The 6,292-nt window shown below is 40.0% G+C and overlaps 1 pseudogene across 1 annotated transcript; it reads left to right on the forward strand.

Moving 5' to 3' along the window:
- Window positions 1-3,819: 3,819 nt before the first annotated feature.
- Window positions 3,820-5,849, forward strand: LOC308525610 (MBT domain-containing protein 1-like; annotated as a pseudogene). The gene has a single exon. The product of its transcript is annotated as an MBT domain-containing protein 1-like (transcript).
- Window positions 5,850-6,292: the final 443 nt, after the last annotated feature.

A 6,292-nucleotide genomic window follows, 5' to 3' on the forward strand; every position in this document is an offset into this window, starting at 1 on the left:
GGAGGATACACTTTTACTGCCTTCCTTGGGCCATGAAGAAAAAAAGTCACAACTGCATAGTCAGGAAAGGCCAATCAAGTGATTTCTTTGGGTAATTTCTGCTGCAACTTGCTGTCTCTACTGAAAAGTCAAGATGCAGCATAATCTTAAAATTCTGCCTTACCAGGCATCCAGTTAGCTTAGAACTGGAGGGAGAATAACCTTTCTGCGTCCTCAATGCAAAAATTCAGGTTTGAAATTAGTTTACTTTTCCTTTGCAATGAGGAAACAAAATAGGTAACTTTTATAAATAGACTTTAAAACCTTGAAATTGGTAATCAGCCTACTAACTAGTCTTATTGACATTTAAAAGCAGTCACACTGACCCCATCCACGCACATTTTTAAAAAAATATATTTTATTGATTTTTTTTACAGAGAGGAAGGGAGAGGGATAGAGAGTTAGAAACATCGATGAGAGAGAAACATCGATCAGCTGCCTCCTGTATACCCCTACTGGGGATGTGCCCACAAGCAAGGTACATGCCCTTGACCAGAATCGAACCTAGGACCCTTCAGTCCACAGTCCAACGCTCTACCCACTGAGCCAAACCAGTTAGGGCCACCCACCTTTTTTTACTTAAGATCATATAGGTTTCAAATGTACATTTCTATGACACATGATCTGTATTAGATTTTGAAAGCACAGAACTGCTTCATTCCAAAACACCCAAATTAGAAGCAAAAGAGCAATTTGTTTTAACTATGGTTCTGAGTACTTTTCTTAATCATCTTTACTTCTTTAATTTTTATTTTATTTTTATTTTTGATCTTTATTGTTGAAAGTATTACATATGTCCCTTTCCCCCCATTGACCTCTCTCAGCCCCCACCCCCAATCATCTTTACTTTTGATTGGATATTACAATATTCATAATACCTCATACTTCTTTAAAGCGTATTAAGGAAAAGTCCCGATTACAGTGGGTTAACGACTGTGATTATTTGAACAGCTACAACTATCACTACAGTATTGCCATAGCTCATCCTTGCAGCTGCCAAATTGAGCAAGAGTTGTGGGGATTTCCTCCCAATTTCAAGGGAAATGATTTGAAAAGAAAGTTACATTCAGATTAAGTAGCTCCTGTGACTAATCATGTGACTAATCTTGGTTCATAAGTTCTATGGGCTCTGCTGACTCACTTCTCTATTTAAGATGTTTATTGCCCAGGAAATAACACTTACACCATCAAATCCATTTCCACTGCGAATGATGCCAAAGTTACAGAGCAGCATGGGAAAAGGCTCAACTCCTGTGTGAGTTACCACAAGAATGCTAGCAAAAGAGAAAAGAGTTTCACCTGTTACAGGACTCCTTTTCTATCCGACACTATTAACCAATGTTGAGAAGTGAAGAGGGGATAGGTGACTGACCAGACTGGGCTCCCCTGTGTGTCTGAGACTTGGTGGGATCACCGAGTGTCATGGATAAGGGCTTCAAGTTCAAGGATTAGATCCTTACATTTGTCCAGATACAGTAGAGATTTCGTGCCGACCATGCTCTTAAGAAACTAATTCATAAGCCAAAATAACAATTTAGAAAATTTTTTAACGTTTTATTGTTGTTGTTTTTTGAGAGAGAGAGAGAGAGAGAGAGAGAGAGAGAGAGAGAAATCATTTGTTGTTCCACTTATTTATGCATTCATTGGTTATTTCTTGTATGTGCCCTAATCAGGGATCAAACTCCCAACCTTGGCTTATCGGGATGATGCTCTAACCAACTGAGCTACTCGGCACGCAATAAAACTGTCAGAGGAACAAAATTTCAGTATTTATAGTCAATATATTCACTTTGCAGTTTTAAAAAATCTATTTAGAAACCAAACCATTATCAGAAGTTTACTTTTGAATATAGTCTCCTGTCTATTGTCTTATGTGCCTCCCTTTGAGCCTGTGAGCTCCTGCAAATCAGGAGCTGTGTCTTTTTCATGTTTATATTCCCAGGGCCAAATGCAGTGCCTAGTCTATAGCAGACACTTAACTATTTCTAAGTAATGAACAATAATAGTGTATGTGAAATCTCTCCAAATTCTAAGGCACTATGTAAACAAAGAATTATGATTGTGAGTGGGAATGATGTCATTAAGCTACAACAGACCAATGTACTCATCTTCACAGTAGGGGCAATGGAAGCATGAAAGCAAACACTGGGAAGCAAGTGAAGATGCACATGTAGAAAAGCAAGATTCGTGTCTTAATGTCAATTAAGTGTTTTTAGATAACATTGTAAGAGACATAAATGACAGATAAAGAGATTTTTAGAAGTATTTTAGATGATCAAAATATAAGAATGAATGGATGTGGAGAGAGAGAAGGGAAACCTCAAAAACTGAAACTTCATTCCCCTGTACCATGTGTCCATGAACTCAGAAACTCAGGTTCTATACCTAGTAGGAAGCTGGGCAACGTCTCCATAGAAGACTGTTTAATATTTCTTGTTTGCATTTTTTTACCTTGGAAAGTGGAAATGAGGAAAAATAAAAATGCGGGTCAATCAATGAGCGAAAAATTTCCAGAGAATATTATGAGGTTCATTTTATCTTAGAAAAAGATGGAGGTCAGATGGATTGTGTTTAGGTGAAATGTTGACTATATTGAGGTTAAAATGTACAAAGTCGGAAATCATCGTTGTGATAAGTTACAGCAAGAAATAAGCCAATGACAAATAAGCTGTTAATTCTGCCCTCACAGCCTTGAGGCCGAGGAACCAGTGATGGTCATAGTGTGGAATTGGGAAGGTGCCTGGCCACAGACTTGGCAGAGCCACCGACACTGTTGTGTCATGGTTCAGGAGGCACCATTAACTCATTGTCAGCCATCAGTTACATCCATCTGCGTAAGGGAGGAGTATTAAGACCAGAAGCAGGAGAGAACTGGTAGACAACAGAATGTGCCACTTCCTTCTTTATTCAGAGCATCTTAATTTCCTTTTATTTTAAGTGTATGTTATTTTAAAAATAAAAATTTGGTATGGTAAAATATTGAGATAGGAAGGAATGATTTGGATAAGCTAGTTCTGAAGTAGCAAAAATATCCCTTTCTTTCCACCAAAAGGAGCAATTTTCTTGCTTCTTGTCCACAGTCTCCCTTTCCTGAAAGTCACTTTTTCTGCTCCACAACACACATCCCGCCCAAAAACCAGAAAATAATACTTTAGATGTTTCTGTTCTTTGCTTTTATTTATCTCTCAATCACATGGATCTCAAAACACAATTGGGCAGAAAGTTTCAGGAAACTAGTCCTTGAATATCACCCTGATGTGATTCCACAGTTAGGGGAGGAAGCCAGGAAAATCTTAGTAGGAGAGGATTTTTTTAAAAATCATGATTCCTCATGTACTAGATTAGCTGAGAGTAATAGAAAGCCAGGTAATAAGAGTAAGAAAGAGATGCACCTTCGACAGAGCAGAAGTATAGTAAGTGAGTAACTGCTTGGAAACAGAGTGAGGCTGGGCCATGTGCACATTAGTATGCCCTCCAGATACAAGTTTTAAAGAATTCAACCATCATGCCATTAAACAGAAGACAGAACCAAAGTAAATAAATCCTCATTATTCTGCCTGGTAACAATCACTCAATCTAAACAGATATCACATGTTCAAAGTTGAAAACAGAAAAAGACAAATCATCATGGAGACTCTTACAAAACAAAACAGAGCCTCTAGAACCCTTGCGTTCTCTTTTGTGAAATGAAAATCCTCACGTTTCAGAGTCGGAAGGGACGTTAGAGGTCACCCCAAGCCGCCGCCCCCTCGCAGCCTCTGACAAGTGCTTTGCAGGTTCATTCTTAAGGATTCATAGCTTTCTTCTGAAGAACTGAAAGTCCATTCATGTGAATTATTTATTTTATCACTCATCCTTTCTGTGTGATTGAACATTTTCATGGTCCCAAAGGAAAAGAAGAGCCTCATTCGGGATGTTTGACGGTTATGATAGCTGCAGTGAGGACACAAGCAGCAGCTCCAGCTCTGAGGAGAGTGAAGAGGAAGTTGCTCCTTTACCTTCTAATCTCCCAATGATCAAAAACAATGGACAAGTCGACACATACCCAGATGGCAATCTGGCATGGCTACCTGTGAAATGTGTGGGATGGTTCGTGTGTGAGATGCTTTTTACTCCAAAACAAAGCGTTTCTGCAGTGTTTCGTGTTCAAGAAGTTATTCGTCTAATTCCAAGAAGGCAAGCATTTTGGCCAGACTTCAGGTAACAGGTAAGCCTCCAACAAAGAAAGCCAAAGTTCTTCAGAAACAACCTTTAGTTGCTAAACTAGCCGCATATGCTCAGTATCAAGCTACCTTGCAAAACCAAGCAAAGACTAAAGCAGTAGTCTCCATGGAAGGTTTCAGCTGGGGTAACTACATCAATAGCAATAGCTTTATAGCAGCTCCAGTTACCTGCTTTAAACATGCACCCATGGGGACCTGCTGGGGTGATATCTCAGAAAATGTGAGAGTAGAAGTTCCCAATACAGACTGCAGCCTGCCTACCAAAGTCTTCTGGATTGCTGGGATTGTAAAATTAGCAGGTTACAGTGCCCTTTTAAGATATGAAGGATTTGAGAACGACTCTGCTCTGGACTTCTGGTGCAATATCTGTAGCTCTGATATCCGTCCAGTTGGCTGGTGTGCAGCCAGTGGGAAGCCTCTTGTCCCTCCTAGAACTATTCATCATAAGTATACGAACTGGAAAGCTTTTCTAGTGAAACGATTTACTGGTGCCAAAACACTTCCTCCCGACTTCTCACAAAAGGTTTCAGAAAATATGCAGTATCCTTTCAAACCTTGCATGAGAGTAGAAGTGGTTGACAAGAGACATTTGTGTCGAACACGAGTAGCAGTGGTGGAAAGTGTAATTGGAGGACGATTAAGACTAGTGTATGAAGACAGCGAAGATAAAACAGATGACTTCTGGTGCCATACGCACAGCCCACTAATCAATCCATCATATTGGCTGGTCTCAAAGCATAGGCCATCGATTCCAAAGATCCGATATTACAAAGAAACAGGATGGACATTTTGATACACCACCACATTTATTTGCTAAGGTAAAAGAAGTGGACCAGACTGGGGAATGGTTCAAGGAAGGAATGAAATTGGAAGCTATAGACCCATTAAATCTTTCCACAATATGTGTGGCAACCATTAGAAAGGTGCTGGCTGACAGATTCCTAATGATTGGGATCCATGGCTCAGAAGCAGCAGATGGATCTGACTGGTTCTGTTATCATGCAACCTCCCCTTCTATTTTCCCTGTTGGTTTCTGTGAAATTAACAATGATTGAGCTTACTCCACCTAGAGGTTACACTAAACTTCCTTTTAAATGATTTGACTACCTCAGGGAAACTGGCTCCATTGCAGCACCAGTAAAACTATTTAATAAGGATGTTCCAAATCACGGATTTCGTGTCGGAATGAAGTTAGAAGCAGTAGATCTCATGGAGCCACGTTTAATATGTGTAGCCACAGTAACTCGAATCATTCATCGCTTCTTGAGGATACACTTTGATGGATGGGAAGAAGAATATGACCAGTGGGTAGACTGTGAGTCTCCTGACCTCTATCCTGTAGGGTGGTGTCAATTAACTGGATATCAACTACAGCCTCCCCCATCACAGTCGACAAGAGAAAGCCAATCAGGTTCATCAAAACAGAAGGAAAAGGCTAAGTCCCAGCAATACAAAGGACATAAGAAAATGACTACATTGCAGCTGAAGGAGGAGTTGATAGATGGAGAGGACTACAGTTTCCTGCAAGGAGCATCTGACCCGGAAAGCAATGGCTCTGCCAACTTCTACATCAAGCAAGAGCCCTGAGGGGGCTCAGAAACGGAGGGTGGGAGGGAAGTTTCACACGGGGCTGATTTGTAGTCCACCCAGCTGTACGCGGGGCTGTTCTACTGGGACATTTTGCTAAACAGAAAATTTCAGTTCCGGATTTTTCAGGTGGGTGGGGAAACTATTTTAGTCATGGGGGGAAATTTTCCAATTTATAAAGATGGACAGTTTTTGTGTTGTATTTGAAGCTTTTGAAAGAATTTTGTAATATTTTACATGTTTGGATTTATGTGCATTGTTAACAAGAACTGAAATTCTAACTTTTTTGGTAAGATTAAAGTTTAGGTAGCAGGACTGAAATAAATGATTTAAGAAGGATATAGTTGTAAATGCAAGCGAACTGTCAATACAAATGAACCTTTTTGGTACCTGTTGGGAGATTTGGGGATTTTAGAAGTTCGGCCAGTCACATCTCCAACTTC

This window comes from Myotis nattereri (assembly GCF_964212035.1).
Source record: "Myotis nattereri genome assembly, chromosome: 9".
NCBI classification, from domain to species: Eukaryota; Metazoa; Chordata; class Mammalia; order Chiroptera; family Vespertilionidae; genus Myotis; species Myotis nattereri.